This window comes from Salmo trutta, unplaced genomic scaffold (genome assembly GCF_901001165.1).
Source record: "Salmo trutta unplaced genomic scaffold, fSalTru1.1, whole genome shotgun sequence".
NCBI lineage: Eukaryota > Metazoa > Chordata > Actinopteri > Salmoniformes > Salmonidae > Salmo > Salmo trutta.
The window spans coordinates 2,518,769-2,532,203 of record NW_021822911.1 but is presented as its reverse complement, the minus strand read 5'-3'; the positions used below and the strand labels follow the sequence as shown (position 1 = coordinate 2,532,203).

Below are 13,435 nucleotides of genomic sequence, written 5' to 3'. Positions count from 1 at the left end.
CCCTTAATTTTGGAATGAGATGGTCGGTGAGCAGGTGTTCACATACATTTGGTCATGTAGTGTATATTTGATGCTGTTTGTAAAAATCATGCCACCATTTTAGTTATAGTTATAACATACTGTAGTCTAAAACCATTTTAGTTACAGTATAACATACTGTAGTCTAAAACCTTTAACTGGTACATTTGGGAACATGACATAATGTCATATTTTCCAAATGGTTTCGTTATCAGAAATGACCAACTTCATGACATGACACTTACTTGGGTGACTTCCTCATGTCTCCTTTTCGTTAAATTCGTAATCTATGCTGGAGATCCCCCTTAACAAAGCCTTGCCTTAGTCTATCCAGTGGACAAGCCTTCTGCCATGCCTGGATATTTTCAGAAAAAAGTACCAACACTTCAAAATTAAATATCACTTGGGATAATCTTCCAAAGACATTGACTTTTATTCAAATAACAGATTGTACCTGTCCAGCTCCAGGTTCCCCAGAAGGACCAGACACCACCATCTCCTCAGACCAGGCTGAAGGACCAGACACCACCATCTCCTCAGACCAGGCTGAAGGACCAGACACCCCCATCTCCTCAGACCAGGCTGAAGGACCAGACACCACCATCTCCTCAGACCAGGCTGAAGGACCAGACACCCCCATCTCCTCAGACCAGGCTGAAGGACCAGACACCACCATCTCCTCAGACCAGGCTGAAGGACCAGACACCACCATCTCCTCAGACCAGGCTGAAGGACCACACACCCCCATCTCCTCAGACCAGGCTGAAGGACCACACACCACCATCTCCTCAGACCAGGCTGAAGGACCACACACCACCATCTCCTCAGACCAGGTATATCAGGCTGAAGGACGAGAACAGTCACAATGCATTTCCAATTACTCATTTTGAGCATCTGTAAATACTAAATTAATACCTTTTCTGCATTTGACATAATACCACTTACGATCGAGTAATCAAATGGAGTGTCTGTGGCAAAATATCATGTGTACTGGAAAGAAAACACATAATGAATAAAACACAATGTTAATTACTCATTATAAATGTATGTTAGTGAAACATATTGTAAAGGGTGCGTGTTGGCGGCAGGGAAGTCAGGCGCAGGAGAACGAACTTGATATAAACAGAATCGTTTATTAAGTGCTCACAAATTCCGAAAACCAACATATACAAAATAAAGGAAGTGGGTAGAAAACCCGTCGCACACCAGAGCATAAATGCACCATTACATACAACAAACAATCACCGACAAGGACATGAGGGTTAAATACACAACATGTAATTGATGGGTTTGGAACCAGGTGTGATGGAAGACAAGACAAAACCAATGGAAAATGAAAAGTGGATCAGTGATGGCTAGAAGGGTGGTGACTTCGACCGCCGAACACCGCCCGAACAAGGAGAGGGACCGACTTCGGCGGAAGTCGTGACAATAATGAATAAACAATGTTAATTACTCATTATAAATGTAGGTTAGTAAAACATAATGTTAATTACTCATTATAAATGTAGGTTAGTAAAACATAATGTTAATTACTCATTATAAATGTAGGTTAGTAAAACATAATGTTAATTACTAATTATAAATGTAGCTTAGTAAAACATAATGTTAATTACTCATTATAAATGTATGTTAATAAAACATAATGTTAATTACTCATTATAAATGTAGGTTAGTTAAACACAATGTTAATTACTCATTATAAATGTATGTTAGTAAAAAATGATGATACTAGAACAGTGAAATCTGACCATGAGCATAAAGACACCACAATCACTGCTTTATGGTTCCAGGAAGTCCCTGTTTCAAGAGTTAACAGTTACAGTTACAAAATATGCAACAAAATATTTGAAATCAAATAATAACATTGAATGCAAAAAACACTCAATGCTAAATATTACCTTTAATAAAGTTCAGGTCAGTTGTTTCAGTCCATGTCCCAGTGACAAGCTGTTTCGCCAGTTCACTGAGAAACCAAGAGACCAAAAGTCATGTTATTAAATATAATCATATAAAAACTGTAGCCTCCATGAAGAACACAATGTCCAACACAGATGGGGGCATGGTGGCAGGTAGCCTAGTGGTTAGAGTGGAGGGGTGGCAGGTAGCCTAGTGGTTAGAGTGGCGGGGAGGCAGGTAGCCTAGTGGTTAGAGTGTTGGGCCAGTAACCGAAAGGTTGCTAGATTGAATCCCCAAGCAGACAAGGTAAAAATCTGTTGTTATGCCCCTGAACAAGGCAGTTAACCCACTGTTCCTAGGCCATCATTGTAAATAAGAATTTGTTCTTAACTGACTTGCCTTGTTAAATAAAAGTACAATTATTATTTTTTACATCAACAGAGCATGTGATTCTGCAGAGAGTAGACATCATCTGTAACAAACATGCAGAGAACACTATAAACAAGGTTAATGTCACATGACCAGAACCAATAAATAGATTAGATCCTGCAACCATGGAGAAGTAAATACTTGTCTATTTATGGAAAAATGCCCTGATTAACTCCTTAGTCTTATCTCAGTTTATGCCCCTGCTACTCCTGATGATTTGTTTTTCAAATCCAATGAGCAAAAAATATTTTCTTTATCTGGGATGCTAAACCAGACAAAATAAAGCGTGACTATCTATATAATGAATATGATTTGGGTGGGTTGAGATTATTAAATATAAAAGCACTAAACCTCTCTCTAAAAGCTTCACTTATTCAACAGTTTTATTTGAACCCTAAATGGTTCTCCAGTAGATTACTAAGAAAAGCTCATCCATTGTTTAAAAATGGCCTTTTTGCCTTTGTGCAGATTGCCATGTCTCATTTTCAATTAATTGAGAATTATACTTTTTTCAAAGTATCTCTTTTTCAAACAAGCATTACAGAGTTGGCTACAATTTCAATTTCATCCCCCCTGAAAAGATAAAACAAATATTATGGCTGAACTCAAATGTGCTGGTTGATAAAATACCTGTATTTATGGGAAAGATGTTTGAAAAGGGTATTCTGTTTTTAAATTATATTGTAAATTGGAATGGTAGAGTTATGTCCTTCATAGAGTTATCAGAATTGTTTGGGAAGGTCTGTTCAATCCAAGATTACAACCAATTGATTACAGCATTACCCCAAAAATGGAGGAGGCAGGTGGCAGCGGGAGGATATAGGGAACTGGTCTGTCTGACCAATATAAAGGATCAAAACTGGCGGAGGAATAAAAATAGCATAAATAGGAAAGTATACCAGTTTCATTTGAGGACCAGGATGTTGACAGCTGTGCCATACAGATTGCAAAATAGTTGGGAAGAGATTTTTGATGTACCGATTCCATGGTACAAGGTGTATGAGTTGATATATAAAACGACGCAAAATTCAAGACTTCGTGGTTTGAGCTGAAATTATTATTTTGAATTCTTGCTACCAACAAAATGTTGAATATTTGGGGCATATCATCAAATCAATCATCAAAGCTCTGCAGATTCTGTTGTGAGACTACATATTCAAGAGACCATTTATTTTGGTATTGCCCTCACGTAGCCTGTTTCTGGTCTCAGGTTCAGGATTGGCTGAAAATGCATAGCATTGATCTAAAATTGACCCTAGAAATAGTACTGTTAGGAGATCTGGAGAGACCGGGTCAGTCAATTGCTAATACTCCTCGTAAAAGTATTTATCTTCAATACGCATTCTGTAGATTATATTCGATAGAAATTGTATGATGTAACGGCTGTCTGAAGCAGTAGACCAAGGTGCAGCGTGGAATTTGTTCATCTTTTATTTTAGATGAAAAAAGGCACTTCACAAAGAAAAACAGACGACAGCCAAACAGTCCTGTCAGGTATCCTAACACACTAAACAGAAAACATCTACCCACAAAACCCAAAGGAAAAACATGCTGCCTAAGTATGACTCCCAATCAGCAACAACGATGTACAGCTGTTCCTGATTGGGAGCCATACCCGGCCGAAACAAAGCAATCCCCAACATAGAAATACAGACATAGAATGCCCACCCAAATCACACCCTGACCAAACCTAAATAGAGACATAAAAAGGCTCTCTCAGGTCAGGGCGTGACAATGTTAAACTTTACATCATCATTGAAAGATATATGTTGCGTAGAAATCCGAAGAGGCTGGCATGCAGAGATAGGTGGGATGGGCTGAGGGAAGCTGAGACAAGTGGGAGTGGAGTTGCAGGGTACGGGATAGAATGACGGTCAAAGATAAAAGTATAAAAAATAAAGTCAAAATAAACATAACAAAAAGCCAGTTTGAATGACACTGAGGGGCAGTGTTGTTACAGCTAATGTTGGTTTGTCTGAGGCTGATGCCGTGCAGGTGTTTGTACACATGTATATACACACACTCTCATTCAAATGCACACATTCAAATGCACACATGTGCACATACACAGACACACACACACACATGTAAATAGTGCCATACATGCACAACATATTCAGTTTGCCTTTCTGTTATGATTTTTGTTGTCCTGGATGTCTTTTGTTTTTTGCATGGTTGTTTTCTGTTTTCCTTTGTCTTTCTCTTTTTTCTCTTTTGTTCATTTTGTTGGTTGTTGGTGAATGAGGGGGTGGAGATCTTGGGGTGGGGAATGGAATATATATATATATATATATATATATATAGTATTTTCTTTTTCTTTGGGGGGGCTGTGGGTGGGTCTTGGATGGTTGAGGGGCAGCTCTTGGGGAACTGTGGGGGGGATCTTGGAGGGCTGGTGGCCTGGCGGTTGGGAGCTTGGGCCAGTTGCTAATGGATCGCTGGTTCGGGTCCCCGTTTTTGACCCTGTGGGAGATCTGTCAACGTGCCCTTGAGCAGGGCATTGACCCTGGTTGCCTCTGTGTGTCGCTCTGGATGGGAGTCTGTTAGATGACCAATATGATGTAGTTGTTGAGCGGCTTCACTGCAAGTATATTGTGTTAAAAAAAACTCAATATACTTATGAATATAATAAAGGTTTTAAAGAATACTGGATCCAATGCAATTCAGGCCTGCTTCTCCACAAAGCCTTCAGACTTTGTTCCTCTGCTGTGTTGATCCGGAAAATCCCACACAGCTGATCTCCACTTCTCCCTGAGCTTTGAAGGCAGCTTGGAGACAATGGTTCTGAGAAGGTCTGGATTATCTCCTCCATGTGCTTAATGTCCTGCACTGGTTAGAGCATTGGGCCAGTAACCGAAAGGTTGGTGGATTGAATCCCCGAGCTGACAAGGTAAACATCTGTCATTCTGCCAATGAACAAGGCAGTTAACCCACTGTTCCTAGGCCGTCATTGTAAATAAGAATTTGGTCTTTTAACTGACTTGCCTAGTTCACTGACTTGTCTAGTTTAAATAAAGTTTACATAAAAAAAATGCTTAGACCTGTCAATTTGATTGATCTGAGTTAACTTATAGCTAGATACCTCAAGATGACAAATGTATAGCTAGCAACTTCTAGATGACCAACTACCTAGAGTGTTAATGGTTTTTGAAAAATGGTTGTTCATAGCTAAATCCTTCCAGTCATGTAATAGAAGTGTACTGGTGCCTTCCTTGAATAGTGAATTTCTGACCCCTACGAATGTTGTGCTTCTTGTCGAGATCATTGGTGCCTTCATAGTACTTTGCCTGGTTGGAAAGATAAAATAACATCTCCTCGAGAGATGCCATTTAAGTGCAAACTAACGTTACATACAAAATGAAAGCTACAAAAACAATTAGCTAGCTAGCTAACGTTGGCTAAACATAACTGTCTGGCTAGCTGACTAGGCAGGCTGATGTAAACCTGCTAAAATATTGTTAAATAGGAATAAATAATTGAAGCTCTTTTTGGATTTAGATTGCTAGCTAACGTTACTTACATTGAGTTGATTAGATTCGAATCTGGCTGTTTTCCTGCCTTTTGTTATAACTAGCAAAGTGCAAAGAAGTCTTAATTCAGGTTGGGCGTGAGTTTCTGCTTGAATTTGGTTAAAAGGACAGTGAATTTGTTCAAACTTTGAGAACTTGCTACCAAGCTCGTGTGTATCAGACACACATCGTGTTTTCTCTTAGAGACTATTCTGAACTGAAGACATGTGTTACCACATTGTTTAAGCCTATTGGTGATAGTCATATACTCTGTGTAATTCGTCCCGCAGACGTTAGTAAGGCGTTGGTGTCATGTCAGGTGGTACGGTTGCCTTGGCTTATATATGTCTCTTATCACCCCCCATTAGTAAGGCGTTGGTGTCATGTCAGGTGGTACGGTTGCCTAGGCTTATATATGTCTCTTATCACCCCCCATTAGTAAGGCGTTGGTGTCATGTCAGGTGGTACGGTTGCCTAGGCTTATATATGTCTCTTATCACCCCCCATTAGTAAGGCGTTGGTGTCATGTCAGGTGGTACGGTTGCCTAGGCTTATATATGTCTCTTATCACCCCCCATACAGGAACGCCCCGAATTCCGGGCTCCAGTTGCACACTATTGTATTCCAACGGCTCGGGTTATCGCACCACACCCAAAGATGTTCTAATCTGTGCCACACCCGTACACTTTTATAAATGCCGACAGACAATTTGTTCATTCAACATGGTGGGATCATTTTGTGTCTAAAGTAAATTTTGCGAGAAATGGCGGTGGAAATTCCTTTATGCGCAAATATTGATATAATAACCCTCATATCGAATGGGTCCTCCCATTACGACTCGGGAAACCATCTAGTTTATTACTCTACAGATGAAATAAGTTAAGATGAACTTCACAGGGTGGTGAAAGTGCAGGTGATGAGCTTGATGCTCCTTTCCAATAAATATTGAGGGTCTTATTCTGGTGATATTATGATCGATGCATGGCTTCCCTTTTACAAGTTATCCATAATCATCTCATAATGTAGGTAGCCTACCAGCAGTGTATCTGAGAGCTGTTGGCTAGACCTAGCTACTGATGGTAACCTAGTAATGTAGGTAGCCTACCAGCACTGCATCTGAGAGCTGTTGGCTAGACCTAGCTACTGATGGTAACCTAGTAATGTAGGTAGCCTACCAGCACTGCATCTGAGAGCTTTTGGCTAGAGCACACATGCCAAGACCAGAGTGTCCATCAGAGCTACTGATGGACACCTAGCTACTGACGGAAACCTAGCTACTAGTCTTCCCTGTGGCTCAGTTGGTAGAGCATGGTGTTTGCAACGCCAGGGTTGTGGGTTCCATTCCCATGGGCGGCCAGTACGGGGGGGGAATGCATGAAATGAAATGTATGCAAATGACTAGAATGTAAATGATGGACACCTCGCTACTGTTGGAACTTCTTCTTCTCTTTTTAATTAATTCTTCTTAGTAATTCACACTGAGAAATTATCCCGCCCTAAATATGCTGGATGTTTGTTTTGTTTTAGTCGTCTAGCCGACACTCTTATCCAGAGCGACTTACAGTAGTGAATGCATACATTTCATTTCATGCATTTTTAATTTTTTTCCCGTACTGGCCGCCTATGGGAATGGAACCCACAACCCTAGTGTTGCAAACACCATGCTGGCGTTGCAAACACCATGCTCTACCAACTGAGCCACAGGGAAGGCCAGTATGTATAACACACCATGCTGGTGTTGCAAACACCATGCTGGCGTTGTAAGCACCATGCTGGCGTTGCGAACACCATGCTCTACCAACTGAGCCACAGGGAAGGCCAGTATGTATAACACACCATGCTGGCGTTGTAAACACCATGCTCTACCAACTGAGCCACGGGGAAGGCCAGTATGTATAACACACCATGCTGGCGTTGTAAACACCATGCTCTACCAACTGAGCCACGGGGAAGGCCAGTATGTATAACACACCATGCTGGCGTTGTAAACACCATGCTCTACCAACTGAGCCACGGGGAAGGCCAGTATGTATAACACACCATGCTGGCGTTGTGAACACCACGCTCTACCAACTGAGCTACGGGGAAGGCCAGTATGTATAACACACCATGCTGGCGTTGTAAACACCACACTCTACCAACTGAGCCACAGGGAAGCCGATGTGTTTGTTCAGTTTTTTTACTTTAGTGAGCGAGTGCGTGCTTTGGGAAAATGTGACAACTATAATTTGATCAGGAATTGAAATGTTAATTAGACCTTGAGGTAGAGGAAATGTGAATATTGCCTATGTAAGAGAGCTTTTGGGGAAAGAAATTGCATGGCGACAGTCTGGGGTTGAGAGGAGAGTAGGTGTTGTAACAGGAAATAAGCAGCAGCCTGTTTGTCAGCAGTTAGGAGTTTACTGAGGAAATGTGTTTTGTATACTTAGAAAAACAGTGAATATTGGAAAAGGAACAGTATTTTCTACCCAGAAAAATAGTATCTGCTCACTTAAAATACATCAAATAGAATATAAAAAGCCAAATAATGAGCCATCTGGAGCTCTGTACTGTTGGGGCCTTTGTAGAGATTGTTTGCTTACAGTCCTACTGTGCTCTGAGACTAAGATAAACATCTGCCAGGATGGGAGGGGTTCTCTTTCATTTTCATTCTCACTCTAGGATAGGGGTTCTCATTCTCTTTCATTCTCTGTCTGTCTGTCTGTCTGTCTGTCTGTCTGTCTGTCTGTCTGTCTGTCTGTCTGTCTGTCTGTCTGTCTGTCTGTCTGTCTGTCTGTCTGTCTGTCTGTCTGTCTGTCTGTCTGTCACTCTCACACAATAACATGTATTTGTATGTTTTATTTAACCTTTATTTAACTAGACAAGTCAGTTAAGAACAAATTCTAATTTACAATGACAACCTATACCAGCCAAACTCGGACGACATGACTGTGACGCCGCAGTAAATGTCCATTACCAGAAATATAAGGATCTTCTTTCAATAATTACAATATATTATGTTTGTTTTGGAATAACTTCTGAAATAAATCTTTGTTGAACCAAATATTTAGGTGCTACTGATGTGGTGGAACAGAAAGTCAAGTGTTCTTGACAATTTATCAAACTCGAATGGATTTGAAATACATAAAAGAGTAAAATATATTTGTAACTGTTTTCTAGGTAACAGCAATTGTCTTTAATTTGGTAAGGTTCAGTACACATTTGGCGTTTTAGACATTTGGACTTCTGAAGAATACAAAAATATGTTTTCATGAGTTCACTCATGTTCCGTAGATTGAGACTTGAGAGAAAGAGATGGGGAGCAATTGCTCCAAAGGGAGGAGAGAGGAGAGGGACATTACCACTTTCTCCAAAAAGAGAAGTTTGTCTTTGGGAAGAAAAAAGGAGTACACTGAAGGGAGGATAGCAGAGGGCAACAGTGGAGAAACGCTCTTTCAACAAAGGTCAGACCAATTTCCCTGAAATGGTTCAAGTCAGTTTTGCCTTGTGTTGTAGTACCAGGTTGAGGACGTAGAGGCCAGTGTTACCTCTATCTCTCTCTGTCTCTCCTAGTCTTCCTGGCCTACAATCCACAGTCTCCCCGCCCTACAATCCCCAGTCTCCCTGGCCTACAATCCCCAGTCCACCCAGCCTACAATCCCCAGTCCCCCCAGCCTACAATTCCCAGTCCCCCCAGCCTACAATCCCCAGTCTCCCCAGCCTACAATCCCCAGTCTCCCCAGCCTACAATCCCCAGTCTCCTTAGCCTACAATCCCCAGTCCCCCCAGCCTACAATCCCCAGTCCCCCCAGCCTACAATCCCCAGTCTCCCCAGCCTATAATCCCCAGTCCCCCCAGCCTACAATCCCCAGTCCCCCCGGCCTACAATCCCCAGTCTATCCAGCGTACAATCCCCAGTCCCCCCAGCCTACAATCCACAGTCTCCCCAGGCTACAATCCCCAGTCCCCCCAGCCTACTATCCCCAGTCCCCCAGCCAACAATCCCCAGTCTCCCCAGCCTACAATCCCCAGTCTCCTCAGCCTACAATCCCCAGTCCCCCCAGCCTACAATTCCCAGTCCCCCCAGCCTACAATCCCCAGTCTCCCCAGCCTACAATCCCCAGTCTCCCTAGCCTACAATCCCCAGTCTCCCCAGCCTACAATCCCCAGTCTCCCTAGCCTACAATCCCCAGTCTCCCCAGCCTACAATCCCCAGTCTCCCCAGCCTATAATCCCCAGTCCCCCCAGCCTACAATCCCCAGTCCCCCCGGCCTACAATCCCCAGTCTATCCAGCGTACAATCCCCAGTCCCCCCAGCCTACAATCCACAGTCTCCCCAGGCTACAATCCCCAGTCCCCCCAGCCTACAATCCCCAGTCTCCCCAGCGTACAATCCCCAGTCCCCCCAGCCTACAATCCCCAGTCTCCCCAGCCTACAATCCCCAGTCTTCCCTCCCAGCTGAGGGTGGAAGCAGTCTATGTGCCCCAGTGATCAGCAATCAGTGATCAGAGGTAACATCAACATCACTCAGAACAACACTCAGAACAACGGTAAAAACATAACTCTTCCACTTTCTTTACATGCTGTGAGGAAAAAGTTTCCTCTGACACATTATTATATTCATACTTTATTCAATCAAGTCACCTTCAGAACTGTAGGAGAATATAATATATTTTCCTATTTTGTTCCATTTCTAGATGACTCCTCCCAGGTTGCACAATGCAGTGCCACGCTAAAAGGGTAAGTTGTCAAACGTTTTACTTTGTGCGCGTGTGATGTGGTGTGGGTGTAAATTAATCTTTTTTTTTGGTTAAACCATCTCTCTTTTTCCACAGTGAGTTGCGTGGTGGTCTGTCCCCAGTGTCCAGAGAGACCCAGAGCGCATCAAGGAACACACACTACCACCACAATATGAAGATAAAGACAAAACAAAGAAGACAAAATACATAATGAATGATAAACACATATGCTTAATGCATTATTATGATGCATGACATAGGAGCTAATAGGTTATATTGCATTGCGTATTATGCAGATGGAGCACATATAATGCATTATGAAGAGGGTATTCATAGGAGGTGTTACCATAGGAGGTGTTACCATAGGAGGTGTTACCATAGGAGGTGTTACCATAGGAGGTGTTACCATAGGAGGAGTTACCATAGGAGGTGTTACCAGAGGAGGTGTTACCAGAGGAGGTGTTACCATAGGAGGTGTTACCATAGGAGGTGTTACCATAGGAGGAGTTACCATAGGAGGTGTTACCAGAGGAGGTGTTACCATAGGAGGTGTTACCATAGGAGGTGTTACCATAGGAGGTGTTAACATAGCCATAGGAGGTGTTACCATAGGAGGTGTTACCGTAGGAGGTGTTACCATAGGAGGTGTTACCATAGGAGGTGTTACCAGAGGAGGTGTTACCAGAGGAGGTGTTACCATAGGAGGTGTTACCATAGGAGGTGTTACCATAGGAGGTGTTAGCATAGGAGGTGTTACCAGAGGAGGTGTTACCAGAGGAGGTGTTACCAGAGGAGGTGTTACCATAGCCATAGGAGGTGTTACCATAGGAGGTGTTACCATAGGAGGTGTTACCATAGCCATATGAGGTGTTACCATAGGAGGTGTTACCACAGGAGGTGTTACCATAGGAGGGTTACCATAGGAGGTGTTACCATAGGAGGTGTTACCAGAGGAGGTGTTACCAGAGGAGGTGTTACCAGAGGAGGTGTTACCATAGGAGGTGTTACCAGAGGAGGTGTTACCATAGGAGGTGTTACTATAGGAGGTGTTACCATAGGAGCTGTTACCATAGGAGTTGTTACCATAGGAGGTGTTACCATAGGAGGTGTTACTATAGGAGGTGTTACCATAGGAGCTGTTACCATAGGAGGTGTTACCATAGGAGGTGTTACCATAGCCATATGAGGTGTTACCATAGGAGGTGTTACCATAGGAGGTGTTACCATAGCCATAGGAGCTGTTACCATAGGAGTTGTTACCATAGGAGGTGTTACCATAGGAGGTGTTACCACAGGAGGTGTTACCATAGGAGGTGTTATCATAGGAGGTGTTACCATAGCCATAGGTGGTGTTACCATAGGAGGTGTTACCATAGGAGGTGTTACCATAGGAGGTGTTACCATAGCCATAGGCGGTGTTACCATAGCCATAGGCGGTGTTACCATAGGAAGTGTTACCATAGCCATAGGAGGTGTTACCATAGGAGGTGTTACCATAGGGGGTGTTACCATAGGAGGTGTTACCATAGCCATAGGAGGTGTTACCATAGCCATAGGAGGTGTTACCATAGCCATAGGAGGTATTACCATAGCCATAGGAGCTGAACCATAGAAGTTACTACCATAGGAGGTGTTACCATAGCCATTTGAGGTGTTACCATAGGAGGTGTTACCATAGGAGGTGTTACCAAAGGAGGTGTTACCACAGGAGGTGTTACCATAGGAGGTGTTACCATAGGAGGTGTTACCATAGGAGGTGTTACCATAGCCATAGGAGGTGTTACCATAGCCATAGGAGGTGTTACCATAGGAGGTGTTACCATAGGAGGTGTTACCAGAGGAGGTGTTACCATAGCCATAGGAGGTGTTACCATACATAGGAGGTGTTACCATAGGAGGTGTTACCATAGGAGGTGTTACCATAGGAGGTGTTACCATAGGAGATGTTACCATAGGAGGTGTTACCGTAGGAGGTGTTACCATAGCCATAGGAGGTGTTACCAGAGGAGGTGTTACCATAGCCATAGGAGGTGTTACCATACATAGGAGGTGTTACCATAGGAGGTGTTACCATAGGAGGTGTTACCATAGGAGGTGTTACCATAGGAGGTGTTACCGTAGGAGGTGTTACCATAGCCATAGGAGGTGTTACCATAGCCATAGGAGGTGTTACCATAGGAGGTGTTACCATACATAGGAGGTGTTACCATAGGAGGTGTTACCATAGGAGGTGTTACTATAGGATGTGTTACCATAGGAGGTGTTACCATAGGAGTTGTTACCATAGGAGGTGTTTCCATAGGAGCTGTTACCATAGGAGGTGTTACCATAGGAGGTGTTACCATAGGAGGTGTTACCATAGCCATAGCAGGTGTTACCAGAGGAGGTGTTACCATAGGAGGTGTTACCATAGGAGGTGTTACCGTAGGAGGTGTTACCATAGGAGGTGTTACCATAGGTGGTGTTACCATAGCCATAGGAGGTGTTACCAGAGGAGGTGTTACCATAGCCATAGGAGGTGTTACCATAGGAGGTGTTACCATAGGAGGTGTTACCATAGCAATAGGAGGTGTTACCAGAGGAGATGTTACCATAGCCATAGGAGGTGTTACCATAGGAGGTGTTACCGTAGGATGTGTTACCATAGGAGGTGTTACCATAGCCATAGGAGGTGTTACCATAGGAATTTTTACAATAGGAGGTGTTACCATAGGAGGTGTTACCATAGCCATATGAGGTGTTACCATAGGAGGTGTTACTATAGGAGGTGTTACCATAGGAGGTGTTACCATAGGAGGTGTTACCATAGCCATATGAGGTGTTACCATAGGAGGTGTTACTATAGGAGGTGTTACCATAGG

The 13,435-nt window shown here is 43.1% G+C and overlaps 2 long non-coding RNA genes across 2 annotated transcripts; one reads left to right on the top strand and one right to left on the bottom strand.

Annotated features, from left to right (window-relative positions):
• Window positions 1-286: 286 nt before the first annotated feature.
• On the bottom strand, window positions 287-555 carry LOC115186736 (uncharacterized). The gene is made up of 2 exons (XR_003875866.1): window positions 473-555; window positions 287-373 (listed from the first exon to the last, which is right to left on the bottom strand). It is a non-coding gene; the product is annotated as an uncharacterized LOC115186736 (long non-coding RNA).
• Window positions 556-10,342: 9,787 nt separating this feature from the next.
• Window positions 10,343-10,764, top strand: LOC115186650 (uncharacterized). The gene is made up of 3 exons (XR_003875820.1): window positions 10,343-10,385; window positions 10,533-10,575; window positions 10,671-10,764. It is a non-coding gene; the product is annotated as an uncharacterized LOC115186650 (long non-coding RNA).
• Window positions 10,765-13,435: the final 2,671 nt, after the last annotated feature.